General features: G+C 47.2%; 1 pseudogene; it reads left to right on the top strand.

Annotated features, from left to right (window-relative positions):
* Positions 1-8,427: 8,427 nt before the first annotated feature.
* Positions 8,428-13,259, top strand: LOC139385779 (V(D)J recombination-activating protein 1-like; annotated as a pseudogene).
* Positions 13,260-14,009: the final 750 nt, after the last annotated feature.

Genomic DNA, 14,009 nt, shown 5'->3' with positions numbered 1-14,009 from the left:
CCTAACCAAAATAATAAAGAAAACAAAGATAACTAAGGCCAGGGCGTGACAGTACCCCCCCCCCCCCCCCCCCCCAAAGGTGCAGACTCCCAGCCGCACACCTAAATCCATAGGGGAGGGTCTGGGTGGGCGTCCGCCCACGGTGGCGGCTCTGGCGCGGGACGTGGACCCCACTCCACCATAGTCTTTGTCTACTTTAGTCTCTTCCTCTGGCTCTGGCGGATCCTGGCTGACTGGCGGCTCTGGCGGATCCTGTCTGACTGGCGGCTCCTGGCTGACTGGCGGCTCTGGCGGCTCCTGGCTGACTGGCGGCTCTGGCGGCTCCTTGCATACTGGCAGCTCTGGCCTATAGATAGCCAGAGCAAATTTATGAAAGCACCGAATGTCCATTGAGAAAGCACAACGACTATACAATTTAGGTAAGCTAAGAATGACGAGAATAATCAAGTCAGTAAATGTTGAGTAGTTAGCCTATAGTTAACATACTGGCAAATTTGATGTATAACTACTAACGTTAGGTAGATAGCTAACATACTGCTGTAATGATATGCTGTGTGGTTCGTAAAGACAGCATAGCTAACAAATTGTCAGCCAACATAACATGTAAGGTAACTTATTTGAAAAGTCATTACTTTATTTCATTGAGTAGCAAGCTACCCCTTGGTCATTAGGGCAAATCTGGTCTATGATAGGAGGGGGAGTATTCACACCTAGCTCGGCTATTAGACTATTCTTTAGTAAAGGTTGAATAAGGGGACAAACTACCTGCCCTCCAGGTCACCTACACCACCCGTTGTCACAGGAAGGCCAAAAAGAGAGACTGATAAACAGCTTCTATTTCAAGGCCATCGCTCCACAAAAGTTGCTCCACAAAAGTCGCTCCACAAAAGCCACGGCCCTTGCAGAGCAAGGGGAACAACTACTTTAATGTCTCAGAGCGAGTGACGTCACCGATTGAAACACTATTAGCGTGAACCCTGCTGTTAAACAGCCATCAGTAACATTGAGTGGCTGCTGCCAACATACTGACTCAAATCTCCAGCCACTTTAATAATTAAAAATTGTATTTAATAAATGTATCACTAGTCACTTTAAACAATGCCACTTTATATAATGTTTACATACCCTACATTACTCATCTCATATGTATATACTGTACTCTATACCATCTACTGCATCTTGCCTATGCCGTTCGGCCATCGTTCATCCATATATTTATATGTACATATTCTTATTAATTCCTTAATTATTTAATTCCTTTTGTGTAAAAGGTAGTTATTGTGAAATTGTTAGATTACTTGTTAGATATTACTGCATAGTCGGAACTAGAAGCACAAGAATTTCGCTACACTCGCATTAACATGTGCTAACCATGTGTATCTGACAAATACAATTTGATTCGATTTGATTTGTCTATTATTCAGCTATTAGCCCTCCTCCCCAACTTGCAAGAAATTGCTGTTCCCATCGCATTCCTTTCCCTCTTCCACGCATCATCATTCTGCTCCTGAGGAGCTCGCTTGTGGTCGTGCTGGCAGGATATGGCAGCATCTTTGGGTGTACGTCAAGAATTCTGCATACAGTAGCACGTTTGTATGAAGGTGTGGTTATTCACAGGCAAATTGTTATATGCTATGGAGGTACATTTGTGTCTTTTTGTCGAGAGCAAAACCTTTTTTATTTTCAATCAAAAATAAATTGTTCTGAAAGCAACTTTTTTCCGACACAAAGGAAGTCAAAGCGGACGCCTACGAAGATGGAATCTCAGGTGTGCAGCACTGGGCTGTATTGATGTATCCTAAAAATGACATCTGCTGCTTTAGATTGAACAAAAAATAAGCTGTTTTCTTTACTTTCAGAGAGTGAGCTGACCAAGGGGTCGAAAATGTAGACATTGCCAGATGTTCACTGTCCAAGGAGCAGGCCGTGGAAGCTTTATTGCTGGCAAAAGTGTCCATAACCAGAGGTAATTCAACTGTTCTGTGTCCTTTTTCTCCATCTCTGCCTGTCTTGTTGTACATGGAACCTGTCTCACATGCCTTAATAAAAAAAAACTTAATAGGGATAAGCGTCCCGTCAACGGGTCAGTTGTAAATCATGCAGCGCCGTGTGTCACGATCGCAAATTTTTGAGAAACAACAAATGTCGGTACACAGAAGTGTCTTATATTGGCTGAAAGCTTAAATTCTTGTTAATATACTGCACTGTACAATTTACAGTAGCTATTACTGAAAGAAATGCCATGCTATTGTTTGAGGAGAGCTTCTAACACTTTTTTCACCACGATAGGTTTGATAAATTCACCTGGTGAAATCTGTACTTACATTCTGAAATCTTGCTCTGATTTATCATCCCAAGGGTCCCAGGATAACATGAAGTGTCGTTTTGCTAGATAAAATCATTTTTCATATCCTAAAAAGGTCCATATAACATTCACAAGCGATTTTGTATTTCCACTCAATTTGCAAAGAAAGGAATCTGTGAAAATCTAACCCTAAACGTTGTTTCAACCAGTCAAATTACGTTTGTATTCATTCCTCATAGATCCTAGAACGTAACCAGACTTCACTATATCATTAGTAGTGTAGTATATCCTATAGGACACCAAATTTGGTCAGAGAGCGACGCCTTCATGGCGTGACGATGACACTGGCGGTCACTTGATTGACTGTAACTTTGTCAAATAAGCACTAATCGGGCTCAAACAAAGCTAGCTAGATAACCAATGAGCAGAGCTTTACGGGAGGACCTGTCACTGCTAACCTTGTGTGACAGCAAGCCTTTTCATTTTGGACAAAATTGCAAGAATATGGAGAGTTATGAAGTTATGAAAACTGGGTGTTTTGCAAATGTTGCACTTACAATATGGCTACTAATACTGGAAAAGCTAAATCAAAGTCCAAGTATGTAGATTTGACAACATTCTTGCAGAAAAATGTAATGTAAATGTAAATGTGTCATTCACAATTTGCCCAAATGTACCTGGGTGACTTCACACTAAATGTAATGTACCTTGCTCATACTTCAAGTTATCAATCTTTGCACATACACTGCTGCACTCTTGTGGACACCATCAGAATTACAACCAGAGTGATGGCTAGATTTGAGACCTTTCTGTTGCTTTTCAAAGATGGTGGTAGAAAAAAAATACAAAAAAGGTTGGTTTCTTCATTGTATTTTCTTCTACCAGATCTATTGTGTTATATTCTCCTACATTCAATTCACATTTCCTCAAACTTCAAAGTGTTTCCAATCAAATGGTACCAACAATATGCATATCCTTGCTTCAGGGCCTGAGCTACAGGCAGTTAGATTTGGGTATGTCATTTTAGTCAACAATTGAAAAAAACGGGGGCTATCCCTAAGAATTTTTTAGATATCAGCTGCTAATTTTCAGATATACACCACATAATCACAGCCATTTTCATTGGACTATATGTTGCTGCCAAGTCATGATTTCCCTCGGGGTTAGCTTTGCAATAACCAAGTGGTGAGACACATAGCCCTATATATTTACATGTTTCAGGTACACTCCGATAGGTGTCCGCGTCACATACAGTATCTTCTATTGACATTATCTTCTATTGTTTGTCCTCATATGTCTGTTTTTCAGCATAAAGTACTCTGTAGCCACATAGTGTGGACACCAGGTGAGACCACACACACACAATAACAGTCTCTCTTCTTCACTTCATCCCTCTCCCCCTTCTCCCTAAATCCTCTATGTTATATCAGCTGTTTTGGTGAACCCCTCCCGCATCTGAACTGGCTGACACAAAGGGCACAGCATGATCATAGGTGAGATGTCACTTGGTCGGGTCAACAGGAAGTATTATTAAAGAGATGCTTTACATTTAAATACAGAGAGAGATGTAGTCATCCAGGAGTTAATGATCCAAGGTCATTTTTGCATTTCACCTCCTGATTTAAGATGACTGACCATGTTAGAATAAAAAAAAACAAGGCTTAATCATGCTCTCGCTCTATCTATTTGTCACTCATCTGCAGGTATGTTTTGATGTGAGAGAGGAAGCCAGTCCCATCATCGCCACCTCACTCGCTCTTAAGATAACCTTCGGGCCAACTGAATCATGAATCATACTGTCTGCCGCTGTTCTTACCTCTTTCCCTTTCTCTCTTCTACACCTCGCTATTAGCCCCGAGGACAGACGTGATTATGGGGCCTTAGTGGGAGCAGTGAGGAGGCGCTTTGGACAGTGTGTACAGCCCGGGCTACTGCACTCCGAACTAAGTTATAGATGCAGGCAGCCTGGAGAGCCACTACGGGCGCTAGCTAATGACATTGAGAGCCTCTTTCGGCGGGCATATGCTCACATGCCCCCCTCCGTGCAGAGCGAGCTAGCACGGGACCAGTTCATACAGGCGCTCTCCTACTATGCGGGCTGGTGGGCAGAGCAGCCAAGAGTTGGAAAAGCCTGCATGGGTGGCTGAAATGACTGAACTAATTTGTGCTATGTCGCTACAGGCGGCACGAAACACACGCCCCTGGTCCCAGGGTCTGCTGGGGGTGTGGCCAGCCAGGCCATATGCGCCGGGATTGCCCCATGTCCCCCAGAGCTTAGAGAAACGGCTCGGGGTCCGCATGGACCGGGGTGTGCGGAACCCTGGCTCTCTTTCTCAACTATCATCATCTTCAGGAGGAGCAAGGCTCCGCTTCTTTAGAAGCACAGGCTGCCAGTTGGACCTAAATGGGGGCACACTGAGCTTCCAGGGAGGGCCGGCAGTCACCATGGCTCCCCCTAATGTCACATTCGCTCAACCCAACAAACCCTTTACTCCAACAGTTAAAGCAGCAGAGACTCATGGCTGCCCCCCTCACCCAAATATTTGTGTTACATTCCCCCAGCTACCTCCACGACACATCCCTCCGTGAGCCCGGGCAGTGCCCCCCCCAGCCCAGCTATCCCAGATAGGAGAGGAGAGGACATTGTCTGCAGTGAGGGAGATATGGGGGAGGAACTGTGTTGGTCTTGACCCCAAGCAGTAGGAACGTTGTGGCAGTTGCTGTTTGAATTCAGAGACAGCTTTGTGCTGAGTGAGGAAGAGGTGGGTCAGACTCATCTGGTGCAGCATGAGATCGACACAGGTGATGCTCGGCCCATCAAGATGCGTTCCCGCCGTATCCCGCTGGCATGCCAGGAGGTGGCAGACAAGGCTGTGTTGGAGATGCAGCGGGCAGACTTTATCGAGCCCTCAGACAGCCCCTGGGCAGTGCCAGTCGTCATGGTTCCTAAGAAGGGGGGCAAGCTGAGGTTCTGTGCGGACTACAGGCGGCTGAATGAGGTAACCAGGAAGGACTCATACCCCATACCATGTATCGATGAGTCGCTGGACCTGGTTAGGGGGTCCTCCTGGTTTTCCTCACTAAACCTCCGCAGTGGCTACTGGCAGGTGCCCCTCTCCCCAGAGGCCCAGGAGCTTCCTGGGCCTGGCCTCGTACTACAGGAGGTTTGTACGTGGCTTCTCAAGCGTCACTGCTCCCCTGAACTGCCTGCTGCAGAAAGACAAGGCCTTCACTTGGACACTAGAGTGTGAGGAGGCATTCAACACCCTCAAACATGTACTGATTAGGGCCCCTGTGCTCGCTACCCCTGACCTCAACTTGCCCTTTATCCTGGACACAGATGCGAGCAATGGATGGGGTGCTGGGGCCAGAGGGGAAGAGAGTGGTGGCATACTTCAGCAAAATATTTGACAAACATGAACTCTGCTACTGTGTCACCCGGCGGGAGCTCCTTGCTGTTGTGGCTTCCATCAAACACTTCAAGAACTACCTGGGCGGCCTGCCCTTTACCGTAAGGATGGAACATTCTGCTCTCCAGTGGCACATGTCTTTCAGAGAGCCAGAGGGGCAGGTGGCACCGCTGGTCGGAGGAGCTTCAGCCATACGACTTCACAGTGGTGCACATGGCAGGGGCATGCCACTCCAACTCTGATGCCATATACCGTTGGCCCTGTACTGCAGACGAGTGCCGCCACTGTGAGCGGAGAGAGGGACGTGAGAGGGAGCTGTGTGCAGAGGAGTGGGTCTGTGCCACAGTGTGTCGGGCGAGCGGGCCTGTCTGCTGTGTAGTGCAGACTGTCGACATGACAGCAGCAGGGACGGGACACAGACCTACAGCCGGTGCTACAGTGGGTAGAGGCGCAGCTGAGGCCACCGTGGGAAGAGGAGCCGCGCTCTCACTCGCGAGCAAAGGCTTGTGGTCAAAGTTTGAGAGAATGCCGCTGGCTGATGGCTTGCTACAGCGGGCATGGAAGGAGTCAGCTACGGGAGAGGAGAGGTGGCAGGTGGTGGTCCCAAAAGCACTGCGGGAGGCTGTGCTCCAGAACACTCATGGGGGGTGGGGACTGGACACTTTGGGGTCACAAGAACACTCCGCTGCCTCCGTCAGGGATCTTACTGGGGGCAGCACGAGGGATGTGGAGGACTTTTGCCACCGCTGTGATAACTGCACAGCGAGAAAGGACACCCCCGGCCGCTCTTATGCTCAGCTAATGTGCGGGCTCCCATGGAGAGGATGGGAGTGGATGTAGTTGGGCCGTTCCCCACCACAGACAGTGGAAACTGCTGGGTGCTCACGGCCATGAAGTATTTCACAAAATGGCCCGAGGCCTATGCTCTGCCTGACCAGGAGACCATTGTCGACACTCTGACAGTGGGGATGTTCAGCAGGTTTGGAGCTGCGGAGTCCATCTACACCAACCAAGGCAGTCCTGTGTGAGAGGTTGGGTATGCACAAGACCCGCACTACTCCTCTCCATCCTCATAGGGATGGCCTTGTGGAGCGCTTCAACAAAAGGCTTGGACAGCAGCTGGCCATCGTCTCTGCCAAACACCAGCATGACTGAGACAAGCACCTGCCTATGGTCCTCATGCCATGCCGCTCCGCTGTCCAAGATTCCACCTCCTACATGCCTGCCTTCCTCATGCTGGGGAGAGAGATCTGCATCCCTGCAGAGCTGGCATTTGGTCGGCCCCTGGATGGCCCTTATGTTCCCCCGGGGCCGGAGTATGCCCGGAGACTCCAGGACCGCCTGTAGACAGTCCACACCTTCGCCAGAGAGCAGCTGGTGAATGCAGGTGTGAGGCAGAAGAGGAACTATGACGTGCACACCCGGGGAAGGCACTTTGTGGCTGGGGAGCTGGTCTGGATCTACAGTCCCCTAAGAAAAAAAGGAAGATGCCTCAAGTTGGGCAGTCACTGGATGGGACCCTGCAGTGTCCTGGCGAGGTTAGGGGAGGTTGTTTACCGGGTGCACTGCACCGGGACAGGTTAGCCCATACAAAGGGGCCTCTTCTCCCCAAACCCCAGGGACTCCCTGGAAGTTAAGCATTGGAAGTTAAGACCAGGTTTAGCCATTCTCTCTCTTACATCTGGCCTTCACACGAGAAGGTCACAGTTATTTTATTGGGTATCCTTCATATATTTGGCGTGGGCTATGGCCAAACAGTATCCTGTGTGAAGTTGGGTTAATAAACCGTAAATTCGTAAACTCAAATCTCTGTCTGGACTATTGTTCCTTTATGATCTAGCCAGGTTATTACAGTATTATTGTATAAGGAAGCTACAGATGTAGGAACTTAATTTGCTACGGCATTACAGGAAAGTTCTCCTGCAACAAGGCAATGAAATTAAGATCCTGAATCTGTACAAGGCAATTGACTACTGTATGGGAATGAGGACTAATTAGCCAAGAAAATTACTAATATAAGTAATTGACAGGCCTCTAGGTCACCAGGCTGCTCATTATGGTGCGCACCTGTCACCATCGTTACTCGCACCATCAGACTCACCTGGACTCCATCACTTCCCTGATTACCTTCCCTATATATATGTCACTTCCTTTGGTTCCTTCCCCAGGCATTATTGTTTCTGTTCCAGGGTTAAGTCTGTGCGTTGATCATGGTTTGTTTTGTGTTGCGTTTATTTATTAAAACACTCACTCCTTGAATTTGCTTCCTGACTCTCAGCACTCATCGTTACAACAGTCCTCCAGGGATAGGGGTGTCCATTTAGTAATGTCACTATGTCCAAGGCAAAAATAGCCTCAGCAGTTCCCTGTGCACCAGAATTGGGGGAAGAGAGAAATGTTTTTTTTTGGCAGTGGATCGATCGCTGAATAACTAATTCATTTTACTGAAGATCTAAATGCCACTCAGAGTGCACATAGGGTGGCAGGTAGCCTAGCGGTTAGTTTGGCCAGTAACCAAAAGATCACTGGTTTGAATACCCGAGCTGACAAGTTGAAAAATCTGTCAATGTAGAGTAGAGTGGTTGTTAATCAGCAACAAGTTCTGAAATGTACTTTCACTCTGTTTAAGACATACAGTAATTAAAGATCAGAGAGACAGTATTTTGGTCTATGCAATATCGTAACGTTCCTGTGTGTGTGCAGGTATACAATATGTGCCATCTCTGTGGAGTGGCCCTGAGGACAGACAAAGGTCCAGAGCATGAGGTCCATGGGCTTCTGGATGAGGCCTGCAGGATTGCCCTGTGGAGGATGGGCTGCAAGGCCACCAGCTGGCCAGAGGTCATCCTCAAGGTCTTCAAAGTGGACGTGGCGGGGGACATGGAGACAGTCCAACCCCATCCGCTGCTGGACGTTGGCCATGCGAGGAAGGGGCTTCTGCAGCTTCTCCAGGATCAATGTCCCTGAGTGGAGACCCCACACTACCCACTGCCCCCTTTGAAACCCTCCCTACAGTGGAAAGGGAGGAAGAGGAGGAATCCCCCTCGTGGAGTCCCAACGCCTAGCCAAGAGGACCAAGTGGGACCTCCAGGACAATGCTGATATTGTTGGGGAGAAGAGAGCCTGGAGAACAGAGACAGAGCCCAACCAGGGACCTGGCCTTAGACCCTGGGTGAGACCCAGCTTCCAGAGAGCTCAGTGGATGAAGAGCATAACTGTCTGCCAGAAAGAGCACCTGATTGCCAGGCTGCTGACCGATAACCTCCCTGTGGACTTCCTGAGGTCAGACACCTATCAGTTGTGTGAACAACTGCTGTTTGAGCCCGTCCAGTCCCCCTGAAGACACCTCTTCTGCATCACTAAATAAATATGCTCTCTGGGCCCCCACTGCCCTGCTTGCACCCTGCCCTGCGCCCCTGTCAATCTCAATGCCCCGGCTAAGGCCTTCCTTGGGGTGCTGCACTCCCTGCCACTCCTCAGAGAGAGCTGTGGGGAGCGGGTACAGCAGGACTCGTTCAGCGCCCACTGTCTGGATCACCAGCTGGAAGAAGAGGAGGCCCTGGTGTCGACCTTGAAAGACCTAGAGCACATATGTCAGAGTCAAGGCCCGCGGGCCACATCCGGCCCGCAAGAAGGTTTTTTACGGCCCCTGGGATGATCTTGATTTATTATTAGAACCGGCCCGCAGCAAGCCGGCAGCCCGCAGATCTTTTACACGCACCAATACTACATTTCCCACAATGCAAAGGTGACGCACCGAGCAGTAGGCTGCTTCATTTCAATATTTATTGGCACAGCAGTCGTCAGCATCACAGTAAAATTAACTTTCAGATACCCATCAAAAATGGCAAAACGGAAGGTGGATACTGAGAACCGGGGGTTTCAAACAAGGTGGGAGTTGGAGTATATGTTCACGAAGGTAGCTGGAAAACCTGTGTGTCTTCTGTGTGGAGAAAGTGTGGCGGTACTGAAAGAGTATAATCTGAGACGACATTATGAAACGAAACACGCGGACAAAAACAAGAATATGGACATGGAACAAAGGCTACAAAAGGCAGAGGAATTAAAACGAGGCCTCAAATCTCGACAGGCTCTGTTCAAAAAAGCCAAATCACAAGGCCAGGCTGCTGTCAAGGCCAGTTTTATTTTGGCAGAAGAGATCGCTAAATCAGCCCGGCCATTTACGGAGGGGGATTTCATCAAAAACTGCATGATTAAAGTTTGTGACGAAGTTTGCCCAGAAAAAAGGCAACTCTTTTTAAATGTGAGTCTGAGCAGAAACACCATTGCCGAGAGAGTAGACCAGTTGTCCATCAATCTAAAAGAGCAGCTTGTGAAAAAGGGAAAAGATTTTATTGCATATTCCTTGGCTGTGGATGAGAGCACCGACATTTCTGACATTGCCCAGTTGTCAATTTTCATCCGCGGAGTGGACTCCAACCTAAGCGTGACAGAGGAGTTTTTGGCTTTACGTCCTATGCATGGCACAACTACGGGGCATGATTTGTATGAAGAGGTGTCAAGATGTGTAAATGAGATGGAGCTGCCTTGGGAAAAACTCGTGGGTTTGACAACCGACGGAGCACCTGCGATGTGTGGACACAGGAGCGGACTGGTGGCGAAGATACGGGAAAAGATGCAAGAGGAAAACGCGACAGGTGAGCTGACAGCTTATCATTGTATCATACACCAGGAAGCGTTGTGCGGTAAAGCCTTGAAAATGGAGCATGTAATGAGCATCATCACGCGCACAGTTAACTTTATCAGAGCCAAAGGTTTGAATCACCGCCAGTTCAAGGCATTTCTGACGGAGTTGGTGATTTGCCTTATCACACAGAGGTGCGATGGCTAAGCCAGGGAAAGGTGCTTCAAAGATGTTTCGAGCTTCGTGAGGAGATTTGTCTGTTCTTGGACAGCAAAGGGAAAGACACAACACAACTCCGAGACGAAATGTTTCTGTGTGAAATGGCTTTTCTGTGTGACATTACGAGTCATCTGAATGCAATAAACTTGCAGCTGCAGGGTCGGGATCGTGTCATCTCTGATATGTACAGTACAGTGAAGGCATTTAAAACCAAACTGACTCTGTGGGAGACGCAGATGCGGAAAGAAAATTTGAGCCACTTTCCCAGCTGCCAGACCATGAAAGAGAAGCTCTCTACCAGTGCGTTCCCGAGCACACAGTTGGCTGATAAAATAGGTATGCTTGCCGCTGACTTTCGACGCCGATTTGCTGACTTTGAAGCACAAAAAAGCAGGTTGGAACTGCTCGGTAACCCATTTGCTGTTGACGTGGAAAGCTCACCACCAAACCTCCAAATGGAGTTGATTGACCTCCAATGCAATGATGCACTGAGGGCAAAATATGCGGCAGTGGGTGCTGCGGAGTTCGCCCGTTTCCTCCCCGGCACAATGCCCCAGCTGCGCATCCAGGCTGCTCAAACGTTGTCTATGTTTGGCAGCACATACCTGTGTGAACAACTGTTTTCTTTGATGAACCTGAACAAAACATCACACAGAAGTCGACTTACTGCTGAACACCTCCACTCAATTCTGAGGATTTCTTCAGCTCAGAGCCTTACCCCGAACATTGATGAACTTGTGGAAAAGATGGGACACCACCAAGTATCACCCTCAACCTCAAACAAGTGAACATTACTGTGCAATCACATATTTAGAGTTTTTACTCAGTTCAAGTTTAAAAGTTAAAATTTAATATTTGTTTTCACTGCATGTTACTTCTCCTTAAACAAAGTGTTGTTTTTGATTAATAGATTTTTGCACTTTATTTTTTTGTATTTCAATCCAATTATATTTTAAAAATATTTCAGTTGAGTGGATGATAGAAAATTGCTATTATTGTTTTTTCTTTGAAGTAAATTTAGCCCACTTTTGCTAAAATAGAAAATATAGTCTACTGATGGTGCCTTGAATACCGGTTTCTTTCATTTAATGTTCATGTTATGGGGATATTTATATAAAGGAAATTTGTCTTTTGTGTCTGTTGAAAATTAAAGATTACTGACAGAGCCATAAGAAAATATTGCTTTATTTATCTGATCATATTGTAATATATTTGTTAGGTTTTCAGTAGGTTCAATTAGGTTCACTAGACTATATGCGTCATTTAAAAATTTTTCAATGAACATTCGAACAGTCCGGCCCTCGTCTTGTAGCTGATTTTTTTATTTGGCCCTCCGTCCATTTGACTTTGACACCCCTGACCTAGAGGAAGACATACGAGGCCCGGAGGACAGCACCTGCACCTCTGGCTTTAGTGTCATGATCGAGGAGTCCTACGATGGCATGGGCAACATCAGTGAGAAGCAAGGTGGAGGACCAGCCATCCTGGAAAAGGCTGTGCATTTCTCCATCACCATCATGTCAGTCTCTATCCAGGCTGAGGGTGAGGATGAGGCAATCACCATCTTCCGGGCGCTCATGCCCATCTCAGAGATGTCTGATGTTTGTGGACGAGTCGGGCCACGAGACACTCATAGAAATCCTGGGGCACGTGGTGGCCGAAAGGAACACTACGAGGCACAGTCGTCTCATTCTGTCTGTGGGCGGCCTTTGTCTTTCCATCGGTTTCCACTTCAGGGGCACGGGTAACGTCAAGATGATGGTGTGAGATATAGAGGGTTTGGAGGCTTCAGGCTCCACTTACTGCATGCTGTGTGACGCCACTCAGGCAGAGGCCTCCCACAATATGACTCTCTACTCTATTACTCGCAGCCATGGCGAAAACCTGGAGCGCTACGTACTCTGGAGGACCAACCCTTATTCTGAATGTTGCTGTGAGACCCGGTCAAAGGTGTCTCTGCTAAGCCCTTCATGGAGACCCAGTCCACCCTGCACTGCAACGTCAACATCTTCCAGGATGAGATAGGGGAGGTCTACCACAATACCAACCCCAGTCAGCTGGCAGGCCACCCTGAGGAAGAAGATGAAGATGTGGAGGTGGTGTGTGAGCTGGTGCACAAAGCGGAGTGGCAGGAAGCCCTGAGGGAGATGATGGTTCTTTACCTCCAGATGGAGCCTGTGTGGCGCTCCACCTGCTCGGCCAAGGAGTGCCCAGACCAGCTCTGCCGGTATAACTTCAACTCCCAGTGCTTCGTAGAGCTGTTCGCCACTGTCTTCAAGAACAGGTATGACGGCAAGATCACCAACTACCTGCACAAGACCTTGGCCCACGTGCCGGAGATCGTGGAGAGGAATGGCTCCATCTGTGTCTGGACCAGCGAGGGGAATAAGTCTGGGAACAAAATTTTCAGACGGTTCAGGAAGATGAACGCTTGCCAGTCCAAGGCCTTTGAGCTGGAGGACGTGCTGAAGCACCACCGGCTCTACAACTCCAAGTACCTGGAGAAGTTCATGGAGTCTCACAAAACTCTGCTAAAGCCGTGTAGGTCACGATTGACCCTTTAGAGAGTCAGGAGACACAGCAGGATGCTGGCAACTCACTAGATGTCCCAGACTTACAAATATTGTTTGATTTGACAGTTCTTTGGGAATTCGTGGATTATGTCAGGAATATGTCTTAGCCACAGCATGCATGATTCTAGTCTGTTTTGTACTGTTCTGTTTCAAACTTAATATTTACTCTACAATATGAACTACAGTATATATGTATTAGTAGTGATGTAGGAGGAAGATACTTTATTCTCTAAGACACAATATTATTAAAAATGCCCCAAAATGTCTTTGATCCATTATATACTTTGAGGAAATTTGAAAAGGCTTTATCTTACATTTCATTTTCATTCGTCATTTCCAATAGGTTTCTGACTGTCCTTCTCAGCCTTTGCACTTTATATCGGTGTTTTATATTTCTTAATTTTGAGTTAATAATTTGAGTGCAGAGATCAGACATCGTTTCCTCTTGCTTTTAGCAAGAAGATAGTTGGTGTTTTATCTCTGGGTGTCTGTGAAATACGAGACAGTGTATTGTATTGAATGGGTTATGACACATCCATGAATTTATCCAGAGAGGTTATTTATGGGAGCAAATAAAAGCACTGTAATGGAGAGAGAATTGTGTTAAAGAGGCTCACATTTATGATCGCTGTATTAATTTATCTGCAGAGCTGTAGCAAAATGGAATCATGAAGACTTAGATTGTATTTGTTTCAGGGCTGCCTTCTGAATAAATATTGCTTTAGAGCTTTATATTCGGGTCCCCAAGGGCCAAAATGTGGGCCTAGTTGTCTTTGAAACCATTTGTATCTGTTTTAGCGTTTGAGAAATGATACCACTCTACCTCCATTCATTAAATAAAAAATAAACTGCACGTT

The sequence above is a fragment of the Oncorhynchus clarkii genome, chromosome 1 (genome assembly GCF_045791955.1).
Source record: "Oncorhynchus clarkii lewisi isolate Uvic-CL-2024 chromosome 1, UVic_Ocla_1.0, whole genome shotgun sequence".
Taxonomy (NCBI): Eukaryota; Metazoa; Chordata; class Actinopteri; order Salmoniformes; family Salmonidae; genus Oncorhynchus; species Oncorhynchus clarkii.
The sequence above is the reverse complement of the archived record's forward strand: the minus strand, read 5'-3'. Positions and strand labels throughout refer to the sequence as shown.